The following is a 16,400-nucleotide window of genomic DNA, read 5'->3' on the forward strand; positions in this document are numbered from 1 at the left end:
TATCATAAATAAATAAATAAACCAACATTTAAAAAAATAAAATAAAATAAAATTGATGCATCAAAAGTCATTTAAGTGTGGTGAGATACACGTATCATAAAACTTATCCTAACCCTTTATAAGTGGACAGTTTAGTGTTAAGTCTATGTACATTGTTGTGCAACCAATCTCCAAAACTTTTTATCTTGCAGAATGGGAGCTTTATCCCCATTAAACAATAACTTCCCGTTCCCCCCTCCTCCTAGCGCCTGGCACCCACCACTCTACTTTCTCTATAAATCTGATTACTCTATATACCTCGTATAAGTGGAATTATACAGTACTGTCCTTCAATTTTAACAAACATACCACAATAATGCAAGATGTTAATAAGAGGGGGAACTGGAGGTAGGCTTGTGAGGGTGTAGGGAATTAAGGTAAAGGGTTCCTATACGGTATATGGTCTCCCCTAATGGCAAATGGGAACTCTGTACTTTTTGTTCAGTTTTTTCTGTAAGCCTAAAACTGCTAAAAAAAAAAAAGCCAATTAATTTTTTAAATCATGGATAACACATGCCAGTTGGGCAAAAACAACAGGTGTGCATTATACAGGTCCTTAGCTGCAGTAGGTGTCCGCTCTAATAATAGTTTGCATGTCCGGGTTGCTTATGGAAACTAGAAGACGTAATAAAGGTGTTTCCTTTGCATACTTAAGTATTTGAGACCAAGGTCATTTATTATTCCTGGGCACACCGTTTGTCTCCTCCTCTGATAGCGGTCCCTAGGCCTGCCTTTCGACTTCGCCAGTGGAGAGATGTAGCCAATCAAGAGTGGTTCGCCTGTGACGTCACCAGTCACCAAGGTCTCCAAGGATCCAGCGCGCCGCGGCGCCCTCTGGCGGGGAAAGGGAGAGCCGGACCGGATCGCTGACTCCCGCAGGGAAGCCCGCCCGGTGCTACACACCTCATGCCCCCTGGTGACTCAAGTCACTTTGCGCCTCCACGTTGCCAGTGCTTGCGGGAGTAAGCCGGGCCAGGAGAGAGAAATGCTGAGGGGAAAGGAAGATAAAAATTCCCTGGCATCCAATGACATACAGGAATCCAATCAGATTAGCGGCTCCAACGAAACAGCGCAGGTGTCCAATTAGATCCCGCAGAGTTGCCATGACGACACGCGTCTCCGGAGGGTTTGCAAGGTCGGGGAGTTCGGGCGCTGAGCGCCACCTGGCGCCGGCCGACTCTTGGCCGCTCACGCCGCCGCCAACAACGCGGGGCAGAGCGTCCGTGATGTCACCAGTTGCCGAGCCGGGCCCGGAGCGCGTGACCGCCGGCGCGAGTTCGCGTGAGCTCCCGCGAGCCCGCAGACAGGTCGCGCGCACTTTCGCCAGTGCGTCGGCTGGTGCGCATGCGCTCGTGCTGCTGCTGCCTTTTTTTTTTTTTAAGCGCGAAGCTAGAAAGGGCGGTAAAGGGCGGGAGGCGCGAGGCGCGAGGATACCCGCCACGCCGAGGGACCGAGGTACGCTCCTCTGCCCCAGGAAAGGCCTGCGAGGGGCTGTGGCCCCCCGTAAAACTCCTGTTGAGGGGCAGAGCCCCGGAAAGCTTGATGTCCAGAGGAAGACTGAGAGAAACGCGGCTCCACAGGGACAGGGACCTGCCACACACGCAAACCCGCGGGAGCAGAAGACGATCCACACATGTTAGGAGGCGAAGGAGAAGCCGGAGGCGGCAGAACAAGATGCTGAGGCGGCCAGGGGAAGGGCCCAGGGCCAGGCAGGCGTGACCGCGGTCAGGACCCTGGAGGGCGCCCGAGAACGGCAGCACAGAAGGACAGACAGAGACCATGACAGAGGGACAGCCAGCCATGACGAAGGCGACGGCTGCAGAGGCAGCGAGGACAGTGACCCAGACACAGAGATGGCGACAGGGCCACGGGGGCTGAGGAGACCTGAGACAAGACCCCCCTTCACGGGGAGTCTGGTCAGAGAGACCGGGGAGCTTGAGAAAGAAGAGAGCTAGACCAAGAGGATAGTGACAGAGACGGAGAGCAATGTCAGGGAGGGGGTGGGGATAGTGACAGGGACAAAGACCAAGGGACAGTGATGGAGAGGGAAGAGATAAGGGGGACAGTGGCCGATGGAGAGGTGACAATCATAGAGACAGGGAAAACACACTCAGAAGCCAGTGACAAAGATAGAGAGGACAGTGATAGAGAGAGAGAGAAGACAAAGATAACATAAGTAATATAGGGAAAAGTGACAAAAATAGAGAAGGTGCCAGAGACCAAGTTGGAGGCAACAGTGACAGAGGCAGACAACTGCAGGCAGAGAGGGCAAAGATAAAGATAATGTTAGAGGTACAGAAAGCAATATTAGATAAGGAGTGCACCCCCAATCACAGAGGGGACAGACAGAGAAAACGGAAAGTGGCAAGGTGAGAGAGGGAACGGAGGTAGAGGGGACAGAAATAGAGCTAGAAGATTCAAAGGGCGCTAGAGGCACCCATGGTGGAAATAGAGGTGGGAGCAGAGCCGGGGGCAGAGATGGAGGATTCAGAGTGGAAGGATACCTGGGGAAGGAGTCAGAGACAGAAGAGACAGATCCTGAGGGAACAGCAACAGTGCACAGACTCAGAGCAAAGAGCCACAGTGGTGACAGTACCAGAGTGTGAGTGACAAAGCACACTCAGTGACACTATGACAGATGAAGCAACAGGCAGAAAGGATGGTGACAGAAGGGACAGTGATGAAGGCAGTGGAGACAGAGTATAGAGACATAAAAGGTATAGAGACAAGAAAGAGGAGTGGGGCAGAGATAAGGATTAGTGACCAAGACAGAGGGTGGCCTAGCAGACATCCTGAAGATAGAGCTAGGGAGTAGGGGTGCAGGCAGAGTCTGAAAAAATTGAAATTGCATCTTGCAGAGGACGATAGAGATGGAAGGAGAACATGACCAAGGCAAAACAGAGACAGGGACAGAAAGAGACCAAGTTATGGAGATGAACAGAGAGACAAGAGCAAAGAAAGAGAACATGAGGGGTCAGTCACCTGAGATTCCATGAGAGGTCAGGATGACAGGCAAAAGCAAAAATCGGGGAAAAGTGAACAAAATACTTGAAAGGGACACATCAACCTGTGGAGACCAACTGAGACTCACGACCCAGCCTCTGCCTCATCCTGGGAAGTACTGGAAACCATGGAGCCTTGAGCTTTCTTCCTTTAAGCCACTTTGGTAAGTTGTGACCTTGATTTGGGATTGTGTTTTGAAAAGACTCCACACAGATTCTAGATTTGTGACCAAGTTCCTGAATCCCCTATTTACCTTGCTTTGGTCCACTGTAGTCACAGCACAAAGAGGGGGCAAAATCGCACTTTTTTTCATTCATTCTTTCATCAAATATTGAGTACTCACTACATGCCAAGACACTATTCTGGATGCTGGAGGCATAGCAGTGAACAAAACAAAGTACATGCGCCCATGAAGCTTTCAACCTAATTGGTAGACAAATATATATATTTATTTAATGTCAAGTAGTGTTAAGTGCTGAGAAGAAAAATCAAGCAAAGCTAAGAGGACAGAATAATTGAAGTTGTTGATAAGAGCAGGCTAGGTTATTCAGATCAACCCTCCCACTGCAACAACTAAACTTGTTGAATTAAAAAAAAAAAAAAACTTAAGTCTCATAAGCACAAAAAGTGTCACAGGATTTATCAGGCCAGGGACCCCTGGATGGCTCAGTGGTTGAGCATCTGCCTTTGGCTCAGGTCCTGACCCCGGAGTCCTGGGATCAAGTCCCACATTGGGCTCCCCACAGGGAGCCTGCTTCTCCCTCTGCCTGTGTCTCTGCCTCTCTCTCTCTCTCTCTCTCTGTGTCTCCCATGAATAAATAAATAAATCTTTTTAGAAAATAAATGTTTAAGAAAACTTAGTGAATAGCTTTAAAATTAAAAGCAACAACTGAATAGAGAAATAGTGAGCTGGAACATAAGTCAAACAAAATTATTCACAATGTACTGTGAGGAGACAGAGCAGAAAACATGTAAGAGAAGTTGACACATGAAGAATGAGTGAGGAGGTCTTACCTATGTATTTATTCTGAGTCCCCAGAAGGGAGTGAGAATGTGGCAAAAGGAATATATAAAGAAACAATGGTGGATTTTTCAAGTTTTCCAAAATTGATGAGAAATTCTAACTGAAAGATTCAAGAAGCTCAATGACCCAATGAATAACAAGTAAGATAAATATCAAGAAATCCATGCCTAGAAACATTATTACATATTTGACGACTACTAAAGGCAAAGGGATCTCAATAGGGCAGCCCTGGTGGCGCGGCGGTTTAGTGCCACTTGCAGCCCAGGGTGTGATCCCCAGGATCAAGTCCCACATCGGGCTCCTTGAATGGAGCCTGCTTCTCCCTCTGCCTGTGTCTCTGCACCGCCCCCCTCTGTGTGTGTGTGTGTCTCTCATGAATAAATAAATAAAATCTTTAAAAAGAAAAAAAAAGGATCTCAATAGCAGTTAGAGAATACAGATACCCTTCAAAAGATCAATACATAACAACTGACTTCTTAAAAATAACAATGAAAACCAGAATAGGCCCAAAGTGCTGATAGAAAATAACTGCCAATTTTATACCCAGTGAAAAATAAATTTCAAGAATGAGATCAAAATACATTTTGGGATTTTAAAAAGTGAAGAGAGTTTACCACTAGCAGCAGATCCTTAGTAAAAAATATTCTAAGGATCTAATTTAGGCAGGAAAAAAAAAGTGATCCCAGATGGGATATCTGAGATGCAAGGAGAAATAAAAAGCAAAGAAAGTGATAAATATGCGAATAAATCTGAACAGATTTTGGCTGTGTAAAGCAATAACAATAATAATATCTTGTACATTAAAGAAAAGAATATAAACACATAATAAAAACACGTTAGGAGGGGTTATATGTTGCTAAAGTATTCTAAAGTCCTTGTATTATAAATGTGTTGATCAATTTTTGTTATTTAAATACAACTGATATGCAATATCCTATTAGTTTCAGGTATACATCATAGTGATTCAGTCTTTTAATACATTATGAAATGATCCCCACGATGTCTAGTTATTGTCACCATACTGTTTTACAATATTATTGATTATTCCCTATGCATAAGCCTTTTAAGTTAGTTTGTGAGTTTTGCTTTCTAGGATAAGCACTAAAAGAAGTAGATAAAAAGAGAAAAAATACAAATAGCCAATATCAGGAATTAAAAAGAAGACATTGGGATCCCTGGGTGGCGCAGCGGTTTGGCGCCTGCCTTTGGCCCAGGGCGCGATCCTGGAGACCCGGGATCGAATCCCACATCGGGCTCCCGGTGCATGGAGCCTGCTTCTCCCTCTGCCTGAGTCTCTGCCTCTCTCTCTCTCTGTGACTATCATAAATAAATAAAAATTTAAAAAAAATACATAAAAAAATAAATAAAAAAATAAAAAGAAGACATTGCTTTAGGTGCTACAGATATTAACAAGGTAAAAAAGTTGGATATTAAGGACAACTTAATATCAATACATTTCAAAATATAGGGATCCCTGGGTGGCGCAGCGGTTTGGCGCCTGCCTTTGGCCCAGGGCGTGATCCTGGAGACCCGGGATCAAATCCCACGTCGGGCTCCTGGTGCATGGAGCCTGCTTCTCCCTCTGCCTGCGTCTCTGCCTCTCTCTCTCTCTCCTCTCTGTGCATTCTCATAAATAAATAAATAAAATCTTTAAAAAAAAATATAGATGAGCCGGACAAATCCCTGGAAAACTACAACCTACCAGAAATAAGAAGAAATAGAGCATTTGATTAGTTCTAAAACCATTTAAACAAATTGTATCAGTAACTTTTTTTTTACGATTTTATTTATTTATTCATGAGAGACACAGAGAGAGAGAGGCAGAGACGTAGGTCGAGGGAAAAGCAGACTCCATCCAGGAAGCCAGACATGGGACTTGATCCTGGAACCCCAGGATCACTCCCTGGGCCAAAGGTAGGTGTTAAACCACTGAGCCACCCGGGCTGCCCTGTAACTTTTTTTTTTTTTTTTTTTTTTAAGATTCTATTTATTCATTCTTGAGAGACACACAGAGGCAGAGACATAGGCAGAAGGAGGAGCAGGCTTCTCACGGAGAGCCCAATACAGGACTCAATCCTGGGATCCCAGTATCTCAACCTCAGCCAGAGGCAAGGCTCAACTGCTGAGCCACCCAGGTGCCCCTCGAAACAGTAACTTAAAAAAAAAATCAACCAAAAAGAAAATTCTGGGTCCAGACATTGTCACTAGCAAGTTCTGCTAAACATTTAAGGAAGAAATAACTCTAACATCATGCACACTCTTCCAGAGACCAGCAGAGTGATCAATCTCCAGCTCATTTTGTGAGGCTGGCCTGATACCAAAACCTGGTAAGAAAAGTATGAGAAAAGAAAATTATATACCAATATTCATTTTTAAAAATACTAAATAATAAAATAAATGTAAGGGAATCCATGTTCTGGTTTTTCCCATAATGGCTTCATCACAATATTTAGTTTTTCCCCCCAAAAATATGGAAAACCTATACTTTGCTGGTCCTTGAACATGTATTTGGTCTGCCTCTTGGGTTATCCAGTATTGGTTCAGGCAGAAGGAAGAAGTAGGAACATATTTGGCATGTTTGAGAGACAGAAAGAAAAGGAAGGAAACCTTAGGGATCCCTGGGTGGTGCAGTGTTTTGGCGCCTGCCTTTGGCCCAGGTGGCGATCCTGGAGACCCGGGATCGAATCCCACGTCGGGCTCCCGGTGCATGGAGCCTGCTTCTCCCTCTGCCTATGTCTCTGTGCCTCTCTCTCTCTGTGTGTGTGACTATCATAAATAAAAAAAAAATAAAAATAAATAAATTAAAAAAAAAAAAAAAGGAAGGAAACCTTGGCAGGGCTCTTTATATGTAAAAGACCTAAGTAGGCCAGAATTCAAAAACTTCATACTTTTGTTGTGTATCTTGGGCAATTCACTATACCTCTCTGATCTTTAGTTGTCCCAAGTGTGGGAAGATAGAAAACATAACCCAGAAAGGAGATCCAAGAGATGCTGAGTTGCCCCAATTTTACACCCTTTTCCAGTAGATCCCAGAAGAGAGGCAGAGATTTCCTCAAGGAAACAGAATGAAGTGATCCCAAAGAGCCTTTTGCACCTTCCGCAGAGAGCTCCCATCCTTTATTCTTTGATCCAATTATTTGTCTTTGACCCATATCAAAGTTCCTCTACAGGAATAGAAGGAGGGATCCTGGACTCCCTGAAGACTTTCTCTCTTCTTTCCTTCTCTTTGATGCCTGCTGGCAGTGATATGTTTAGAACAGAGCAGGACTTCATAACCTGGGGCCTGGCTTCAGGGGGTCATAAGTTTCCCTGGAATTGTATACAAAGGTTTGTCTGCATGTATTTTTCTCTAGGGAATGAGTTTCTAGCTCATCAGATTCTCAGAGGGATTATTTCATTTGCAGAGAACAAAATTCCAACTCTAACTGGCTGAAAAAGGGAGTGGTTATTGTCTCATGTACAGTTGACTCTTGAACAATGGGTTTGAACTGCAGGTCCACTTATGCACAGTTTTTAAAAATAAATACAGTACAGTACTGTAAATATATTTTTCTTATAATTTTTAGTAGCAGTTTCTCTAGTTTTATTATAAGAATACTATATATAATACATATACAAAATATGAGTTCATTGCCCCTTCATGTTATTGGTAAGGCTTCTGGTCCACAGTAGGTTACTAGTGGTTAAGGTTTTGGGGAGTCAGAAGTTTTCCTGAGATTTTCAGCTGTGTGGGGGATGGGGTCAGCACCCCTAACTCCCTCTCAGTTCCAGGGTCAAGTGTAGATGAAAAGTCACGGTTAGCCCAAAACTTCACGCATGGATCCAGGCTCTCACAGGATGTCACCAGTTACATCCCTTGAATTTCTGAGCCCTCTGATTTCCTCTAATTGGCTGCTTCTTTATGCAGGCTCTCCCCTCCTGGTAGAAATAGAACCTCGTGATTATATTGGGCCCATGTAGATAATTTAGGTTACCCCCTAAAGTCAGCAATGAGCAATATTGATTCCCCTTTACCATTGAACCTGACATAATCGCAGGTTCTGAGGATTATGACATTTTTAGGGAGCCATCATCCTATCTAACAAAGAGGAGATAAATTCTGAGGAGGTACCCACAAAGCCATCACCACAGTTTGACTCCTGGGTTAGAAGCAAGGTCAGAATTAGGAGCAGCTGGAAAATGGAGGGGAGTGAATACTTAATTGAATATATACTACCTGTCAGACACTATTCGTGGGACTTTACATACATTATTATTTACTTTTTGTGGCAACCCTATTAAATATAAATTAGTATCCCAATTTTATCTATAGGAAAACAGAAGTTCGGAGTGATGGAGTGACTTATGGAAGCTGGTGGTAGAGATAGGACTGGAATTCAAGTTTGTATGCCTCTAGAGAACATTTAAAATAAAATCTTAGGTTTATATTTGTAGTATACATATATATATATATATATACTCACATATATTCCTTCCCTTGTAAAAATATTTTTTCAATTGTAGAAGTAATTGTGCAATCTGGTTTGTACAATTTGGTTGTACAAATTGGTTTGGTTTTTGAAAACAGTGTTACAGATAAAGCTAAAGTCCCCTTTAATCACTTCTCTACAAACTAGGTATCTTCTCTGGAAGTAACCATTGTTATCACTGTTATGGTGGGTCCTTCCAGATCTTTGTCTAAAAGCATGTATATGTATTTAGTAATACAGTGTATGCATAGTATTGTATAGTAAATGAGTAGTATTGTTTTGAGCAAGCATGTGAGTGTGTTTTAACATAAATGGGATCATACTGTACATATTGTTCTGCAGCTTGCTTTTTTAACTCAACAATATGTCTTGGAAATCTATCCAGATTTACTTAAATAGCTCTGTACCATTTCTTTTAAGAACTGCAATAACATTCCAGAAAACTCATGTTTATTTATCTGTTCTCCTGTTGGTGGACATTTGGATTATTTTTTTGTTTCTTTGCTCCTAAAAACAATGTTGCTGTGAACATCTTTATACAAGTGTCCTTGGGTAAAGGTATATTCCATTAGGGTCCATAAGAACCTGTGGAATCATCAGGTCATGTGGGTGTATTCATTTTAATTTTAGTAAACACTTCCTGTAGCTTTAAACTATTGTTATATAATGAATACCAAAAACTCAGCAACTTCAAATAATAATCATTGTATTGTTTTTTAGCTTGGCTTGGCTAGGGCTGCTCTGCCATAGGCTGCAGGTCTGGTTGGCTCAAATCTGCTCCAGGTGTTTCATCCTGGGGCTCAGGCAGAGGGAGGATCAGCTACTAGGGAAAGCTTTTGGTGGCCAGAGCAGAGATTCAGAGGACTAATGGCAACATGCTAGCCCACTTAAGTCCTAGACTCAGGATTGACAGCCTGTTGTTTTTACCCACATGCCATTGGCCAAAGCAAGTCATGTGACCATGCACCAAGTTAAAAGACCAGCAAGTACCCTGTACACAACAAAGCCAGGACAAGGTGGAGGATGCAGTGTAGGCATACCAATTTTTGTTTCTACAGGCCATGGGACAGAGAGCATCAACGCATAATATACCAGTCAATTTAGTTTTGCCAGTCCTATGAGGAAATATATATTGACTTTTTTTCCAAAATGCTTTTATGGCTACTATCAGCCACGATGTAGCACAATGCAGAGGAAAAGGCACCAGGTGGAAATCAGGAGAGCCTGCCACTAATTGCCCCTCTTTCCATTCCCTGTGATTTTAAAGTCGCTTTCTCTATATGGATCACAGCTTCCCCACCTGTCAATGGAGCACAGGACTTGGAGCCAGACAGCTCAAGATCCAAATCCCAGCAGCTCTGTGTACTTGTTTTATGTTACTTTGAACAAATCATTTAATTGCTCCCAACTGCCATTATCACAGCTGTAGAATGGGGCCAATAAACTCAACCTTCCCTACTTCATGTAACAAGATTCCTCTAAAATCATATATATATGATTTATATATGATTTTATAATATATAAAAATAAAAATAAATAAAAATAAAATCCTATATATTTATATATGATTTTATATGAGATATATATCTCATCAGCACTAAAATAGGAAGCACTGCTGATTCAACTCCTTCATTTTAAAGTAAACTGATAGCCCATAGAGGGAGAATGAGAGAGTGCTGAGCAGCATGAGAAGATAGGAATTAGCAAGCAGTCCCTCACAGTATCAGTCAGTTATGTTACACGTGCAAGTAGAAGAACCCCAACAAAAACTGGTTCAAGCAAAAAAGGGGGGGAGTGTACATTCCTTGGTTCACGAAATTGTACAGTTCATGACTGGTATTAGCATCAGGAGTAGCTGGATCAGGCACCCAAATATTGCTAGCAGGAACATATCTCTCTGTTTCTCCCTTTTGCTTACCTCTGTGTTGCTTTATTCTCAGGCAGCCTTCTTTTGCATTATGGCAGGGTCACCAGGTGCCTTAAGGGAAAATTACAAACAACAATAAAGAAGGGCCCTGGACTGGGCAAGTTACAAAAAGCCACTAACTCTGGGTGGATAAATTTCAAAAAGGCATCCCATCCATCTGTCTGGCACAGTCTTTTACCCAGGACATAGGTTTGGCAAGAGAAGCACTGGCTGAATTTGTGCAGAGTACAGATTGCTCAAATACTGGCAGCTCAACGTTTCATTTCTACCAGCTAACCAACCCCAGGACAAAGCCAACACCTTTTCCCTGGCAACCCCAGAAAAGGTTCTGAGATTGGTTCTCATTGATTGGGAGATGCCAGGCCTGGCTCAGGCACATTCTCCTAACACCTAGGATGGGTCAGCTGCACTGAAGTCACATAGAAGCAAAGTAGGACAAGATAACTCCCGGAGGAAAGTAATAGTGCTGTTACCTGACAGAGGCCCCTCCTGGGCTGACAAGAGAGCAGATCCCCCTCAAGGAGATTTAAGTTTAACAAGGAGAATAAGAAGTCAATTAACTAGAGACCTAGAAATTGGATTTTGAAGGACACAGATGGTATCTGTTCCAACTCCTTCCAACTCACCCCCCCTTTTAAAGATGGGAAAACAGAGGCAAAGAGATCTTCCAGCGAACTAGGTCAATCTACTAGACAACATTATAAGCTTCCTGAGTACAGCATTTTTATTTCCTACTGTTCTGTTCATCACTCCGCTCCCAACACAGAGTTCAGTCCATATATGAGATGAATGAACAAACAATAACAAGGGCAAGAGTGATTAGAAATGCAAACTACAGGATACAGGTATGTGACTTCACCAAGGTCATACATGCTCTGTTTTTAACATGTAAGTTGTTTTCAAATTTGGCTATCACAAATAGCAGACATCTTTTAAAAAATATTTTATTTATTTATTCATGAGAAACACAGAGACATAGGCAGAGGGAGAAGTAGGCTCCCTGGGAGAGCCCAGTGCGGGACTCGATCCCAGGACTCCAGGATCACAACCGGAGCCAAAGGGAGGTACTCAACCACTGAGCCACCCAGGTGCCTCTAACACACATCTTTGAGTGTATATATATTTTTTTACGTACCTCTCTGGTTATTTCTTAAAAAAAAAAGATTTATTTATTTATGATAGACATGGGGGACGGGGCGGCAGAGACACAGGAGGAGGGAGAAGCAGGCTCCATGCCGATTCCGGGACCCGATTCCGGGACCGATCCCGGGACTCCAGGATCACGCCCTGGGCCAAAGGCAGGCACTAAACCGCTGAGCCACCCAGGGATCCCCTGGTTATTTCTTTTTTTTTTTTTTTTTTTTTTTTAATGATAGTCACACAGAGAGAGAGAGAGAGGCAGAGACACAGGCAGAGGGAGAAGTAGGCTCCATGCACCGGGAGCCCGACATGGGATTCGATCCCGGGTCTCCAGGATCGCGCCCTGGGCCAAAGGCAGGCGCTAAACCGCTGCGCCACCCAGGGATCCCCCCTGGTTATTTCTTTAATAGAAGTTCTTATGAATTGAATTATTGGATCATTAACAACACTTTGCAGTAAACTATTTTGTTTTGTTCCTTTTGATAAAGCCCAAGGGTATAGCACTAAAACAACTCAGTGATTCTTTTTTCTGCCCATCAAATAAGCAACAAATATTTTAAGGTTCCACTGAATACTGGTGAGAGCACAACAAAACAGATATCCATGTCCATATGTGGTGTCGGAATGAAAATTGCTGCCACCCTCTGGAAAGCAATTTGGCAGTAGGTGTCAAGTGCAGGAAAAATGGTCAAGCTCTTAAGGCCTTGGAGTCCACCTGCAAGTCAAACAAATATATACAAAGAGGTTCATCATGATGTTATTTATAATGGTTTTTTTCAAAAATAAAATTGCTAGGGTATCCAACTAGAAGGGAATGGTTAAGTTAACTATGCTGCATCCACTCAATAGAATATTACACAGCCATTTTAAATGACATTTTGAGAAATATATATTAGCATGGAAATGTTGGTGAGGTAATGTTCAGTGAACAAAAGCAGAATGCTCACATTTTCTATGAAGTATGAATATAACTATGCTTTTAAAGACTAAATGGAAACGTACCAAACTGCTAGAGAGGATTGTATTTGGAAGGGGAGAGTATGGAATTTTTTTTCTCCTTTTCTCTCTTTGACACCTGTTCTTTCACAATCATTCTGGCAGACAGAATAAAGATGCCCACATCCTATTCCCTGGAACCTGTGAATATGTTGATTTATAGGGCAAGAAGGACTTTGCATATGTGGCCAGGTTAAGGATCTTGAAGTGGGGAAATAATCGTGGAATATCCTTGGGGGCCAATTGTAATCACAAGAGGGAGACAGGAGGATCAGAATCAGAGAAGGCGATGTGACATTAGTAGCAGAGGTTGGAGTGATGGAGCCATGAACCAAGGAATGCAGGCTTCTCAGGCTAGGAAACAGATTCCCTCCCGGATTCTCCTGAAGAATACACTTTTTTAGCCTAGCGAGACTGACTTTGGACTTCTGGCCTCCAACGTTATAACAAAACTGTGTTGTTTTAAGCCACTTAATTTGTTTAATTTTTATAGCAGCAATAGAAAACTAATACAGCCATTAATTATTTTACTCTAAAGAAATAAAACTAGGGACGCCTGGGTGGCTCAGTGGTTTAGCACTGCCTCAGCCTAGAGTGTGATCCTGGAGTCCCGGGATCAGGTCCCACATCGGGCTTGCTGCATGGAGGCTGCTTCTGCCTCTGCCTGTGTCTCTGCCTCTCTGTGTGTGTCTCATGAATAAATAAATAACATCTTTAAAAAAATAATAAAACTTTTAAAAAACATAATATACACAGAGAAAAATACTCAAATTTTAAGTGTCCAGCTCAGTAAATTTCTATAAAGTGAACAAACCATGTAATCAGCAGCCAGATCAAGAAGGAGAAGCATATACCCAGCCTCCCAGAAGCCCTGTCATGTTCCCTTCCAGGCACCATGATCGTTCCAAGGGTAGTCACTATCTTAACTTCAAATCCCATGGATTACTTTTGCCTCTTATGGGATTAGCTTCCTTTTTCATTCTATCCATGTTGTTGCATGTGATTGTAGGTCATTCATTCTCATTGCTGTAGGAACAGTCCCCATTTTGTGACTGTACCACAGTTTACTCTTTCATTCTGTTGTCAATGCATGTTTGGATTGTTTTCAGATTTTGGCTACTGTGAGCAGTGCTACTGTGAAAGTCATTGTACATATCTTTGGGTGAACACATGTATATATTTCTGGTGGATAACTACCTAGGAGTCAGGGAATGCAGATGCTCAGCTTTTGAGGATCTGTTTTCCAGAGTGTTTATGCTCCCACCAGCAGGGTAAGAGTTCGTCCATTTTTCTGTTGGCTTGTCTGACTTTTCCTTATTGATTACAAGGAATTATTTACATATTCTGAATAAAAACACACCTTTGTACCTTGCCTTTTCACTTTCTTTTGTTGAACAGAAGTTCTTAATATAGTCCATCTTACCAATTTTTCCCTCCATAGTTAACTTTGGTCTTGTTTAAGACATCTTTTCTGCATGTGCACATGAAAATGCTCCCCTGTGCTTTCTTTTAAAAGCTGTATTGAAAAAAATAAATAAATAAAAATAAAATAAATAAAAGCTGTATTGTTTTACCTCTTAGATCTAGATATATAAAACATCTAGAATTTACTTTTGTAAATTATATGAAATGGAGGGCAATGAATTATTTTTAGGAACAATTTATGTACAGTAAAATGCAGAGATATTAAGGTTACAATTTAGTGAGTTTTGACAAATCTATAGCACATGTAACCAATACCTTATTCAAGATAATAGAATATTTCCATCAACCCAGAAGGTTTTCATATGCCCCTTTCCAATTAATCCCCAAGCCCATAGGCAACCACTATTCTTATTTCTATTACTAATAATTCTGCCTTTTCTTGAACTTTACACAAATAGAATCATACAGTATGTTTTCTTTCATGTCTTTTCTTCTTGCTCAACATAATGTCTATGAGACTCATCCATGTTGTTGAACGTATCAATAGTTTATTCTTTTTGTTGCTAAATAGTATTCCATTTTATGAATATACTACAGTGGGTTTGTCTATTCCATTGTTGATGAAAGTTGGAGTTATTTCCAGTTTTATGTTATTATTAATAAAGATGCTTTGCTCTTCCCTAGTCTTTGTGTGGACTGTATATGGAGACTTGTTCTAATTTCTCTTGAGTAAATACCCAAGAGTGAAATTACCAGGTGGTAGCACAGGCTTCAGAATCCTAGTCCTCTTCTATATTATTTATTCAATGCCTGAAAACAGTGACCTCACACATTGTGTCCACTTTAATAGTTGTTTATTACAGAAGGGCAGGTCTGGTACCAGTTACTTCATCATGGCCCTAAGGCAGGAGTTCCCAATGTATTATTTATTTATTTTTAAACAGCAAACTTCCAGATGGTTTGTTTGTTTGTTTGTTTATTTATTTATTTATTAAGATTTTATTTATTTATTCATGAGAGACACAGAGAGAAAGGCAGAGACATAGGCAGAGGGAGAAGCAGGCTCCTTGCAGGGAGCCCAATGTGGGACCCAATTCTGGGACTCCAAGATCATGCCCTGAGTTGAAGGCAGATGCTCAACCGCTGAGCCACCCAGGTGTCCCCCCACCAATGTATTATAATGAAAAGAAATTGTGATCCAGTTATGTCCCAAACGTATGGTAGAGTAGAAAGAGCATGTGCTTTGGAGCCAAGTAGGGCAGATTTGGAATCCAATCTAAATTTCCTCCCTGTGTATAAGTACTCACCTCTTCAAACTTGAGTCTTCTCTGTAAAATAGAGAGTATAAGAGCACCTTCCTCATGGGATTGTTGGGTTAGAGATAACATGAGCATCTGTCTGATACACAGTAACACAAGCATCTGCCTAATGCACAGTAGGTACAACAAACACAGGTAGTGTTTCATTATGCTGAGGAATGGTTTTGTTTCAAGAATGTTTGAAGTACACATAAGACTGGATAGATTATTGTGTTCAACAAATTTAATGAAAATACACCATTTTTCTGACACTTTCTATACACTGGTATTATAGTAATCACTGGGAATAGACCAGGTGTCTATTCTTAAGGGGTTTTGCCATCTAGTGGAGAAAAACAGTCAGTGAGTAGTAGATAAACAAACAAATAAGAAAATTTCAGTTATGAATAAATGTTATGAAGAAAATAGGACAGAGTCTTGTTATAAAGAGTGGCCAGGAGTGGATATGAGGGCTCCTTTAAATAAGTTGGACAAGGAATTTCTCTTTGAAAGGTGATATTTGAACTGAGGCCTGAAAATCAGAAGGAGCCAGCCATGTGAAGATCTGGGAAAAGAGTGTTGCAGGTGGAAAGTAGCTGGCACAAAGGCCCTGGGGTAGAAATGAGCCCACTGTAGTGGAAGAAGCTGGAGTGTAGTGAGTGAAGGGCAGAATGGTAAGAGATGATGTAGAGTGCTATCAGGGCCCAGACCATGCAAGGTACAGTAGGCCATGTTCAGGAGTGCAGATTTAATTTGAAGTAGGGTGGGAAGTCCTCAGAATGTCTTAAGTTGAGAGATAATATGATCTGATTTACATTTTAACAAGATCAGTTTTGGGACACCTGGGTGGCTCAGCAGTTGAATGTCTGCCTTTGGCTCAGGGGGTGATCTCAGGTACAGGAATTGAGTCCCACATTGGGTTGTCTGTAAGGAACCTGCTTCTCCCTCTATCTATGTCTCTGCCTCTCTCACTGTGTCTCTCATGAATAAATAAATAAAATCTTAAAAAAAAAATCAGTCTGGCTACTGTGTGGAGAACGGATTGTAGGGATACAGGAGTGGCAATAAGGCCAATGAGG

General features: G+C 41.9%; 1 protein-coding gene and 1 long non-coding RNA gene across 4 annotated transcripts in view; one reads left to right on the top strand and one right to left on the bottom strand.

Annotated features, from left to right (window-relative positions):
• LOC102154857 overlaps window positions 1-16,400 on the bottom strand; it is a 56,624-nt gene that overhangs the window by 3,307 nt on the left and 36,917 nt on the right. Inside the window, exons 4-6 of one of the 3 annotated variants that reach the window (XR_005354504.1) lie at window positions 13,959-14,114; window positions 10,454-10,513; window positions 7,699-7,984 (exon numbers count right to left, since the gene is read on the bottom strand). This is a non-coding gene — a long non-coding RNA (uncharacterized LOC102154857). Of the gene's footprint in view, window positions 1-7,698; window positions 7,985-10,453; window positions 10,514-11,930; window positions 12,318-13,958; window positions 14,115-16,400 lie in introns of those variants that run through there. The other 2 variants (XR_005354503.1, XR_005354502.1) reach the window with 2 other exon arrangements.
• The window catches only part of LRRC4B (leucine rich repeat containing 4B), a 63,221-nt gene continuing 48,291 nt past the window's right edge, over window positions 1,471-16,400 (top strand). The window contains exon 1 of the mRNA XM_038528080.1: window positions 1,471-3,205. The gene's annotated coding sequence lies outside the window, so the exon portion shown is untranslated. The remainder of the gene's footprint in view (window positions 3,206-16,400) is intronic.

The sequence above is a fragment of the Canis lupus genome, chromosome 1, assembly GCF_011100685.1.
Source record: "Canis lupus familiaris isolate Mischka breed German Shepherd chromosome 1, alternate assembly UU_Cfam_GSD_1.0, whole genome shotgun sequence".
NCBI classification, from domain to species: domain Eukaryota; kingdom Metazoa; phylum Chordata; class Mammalia; order Carnivora; family Canidae; genus Canis; species Canis lupus.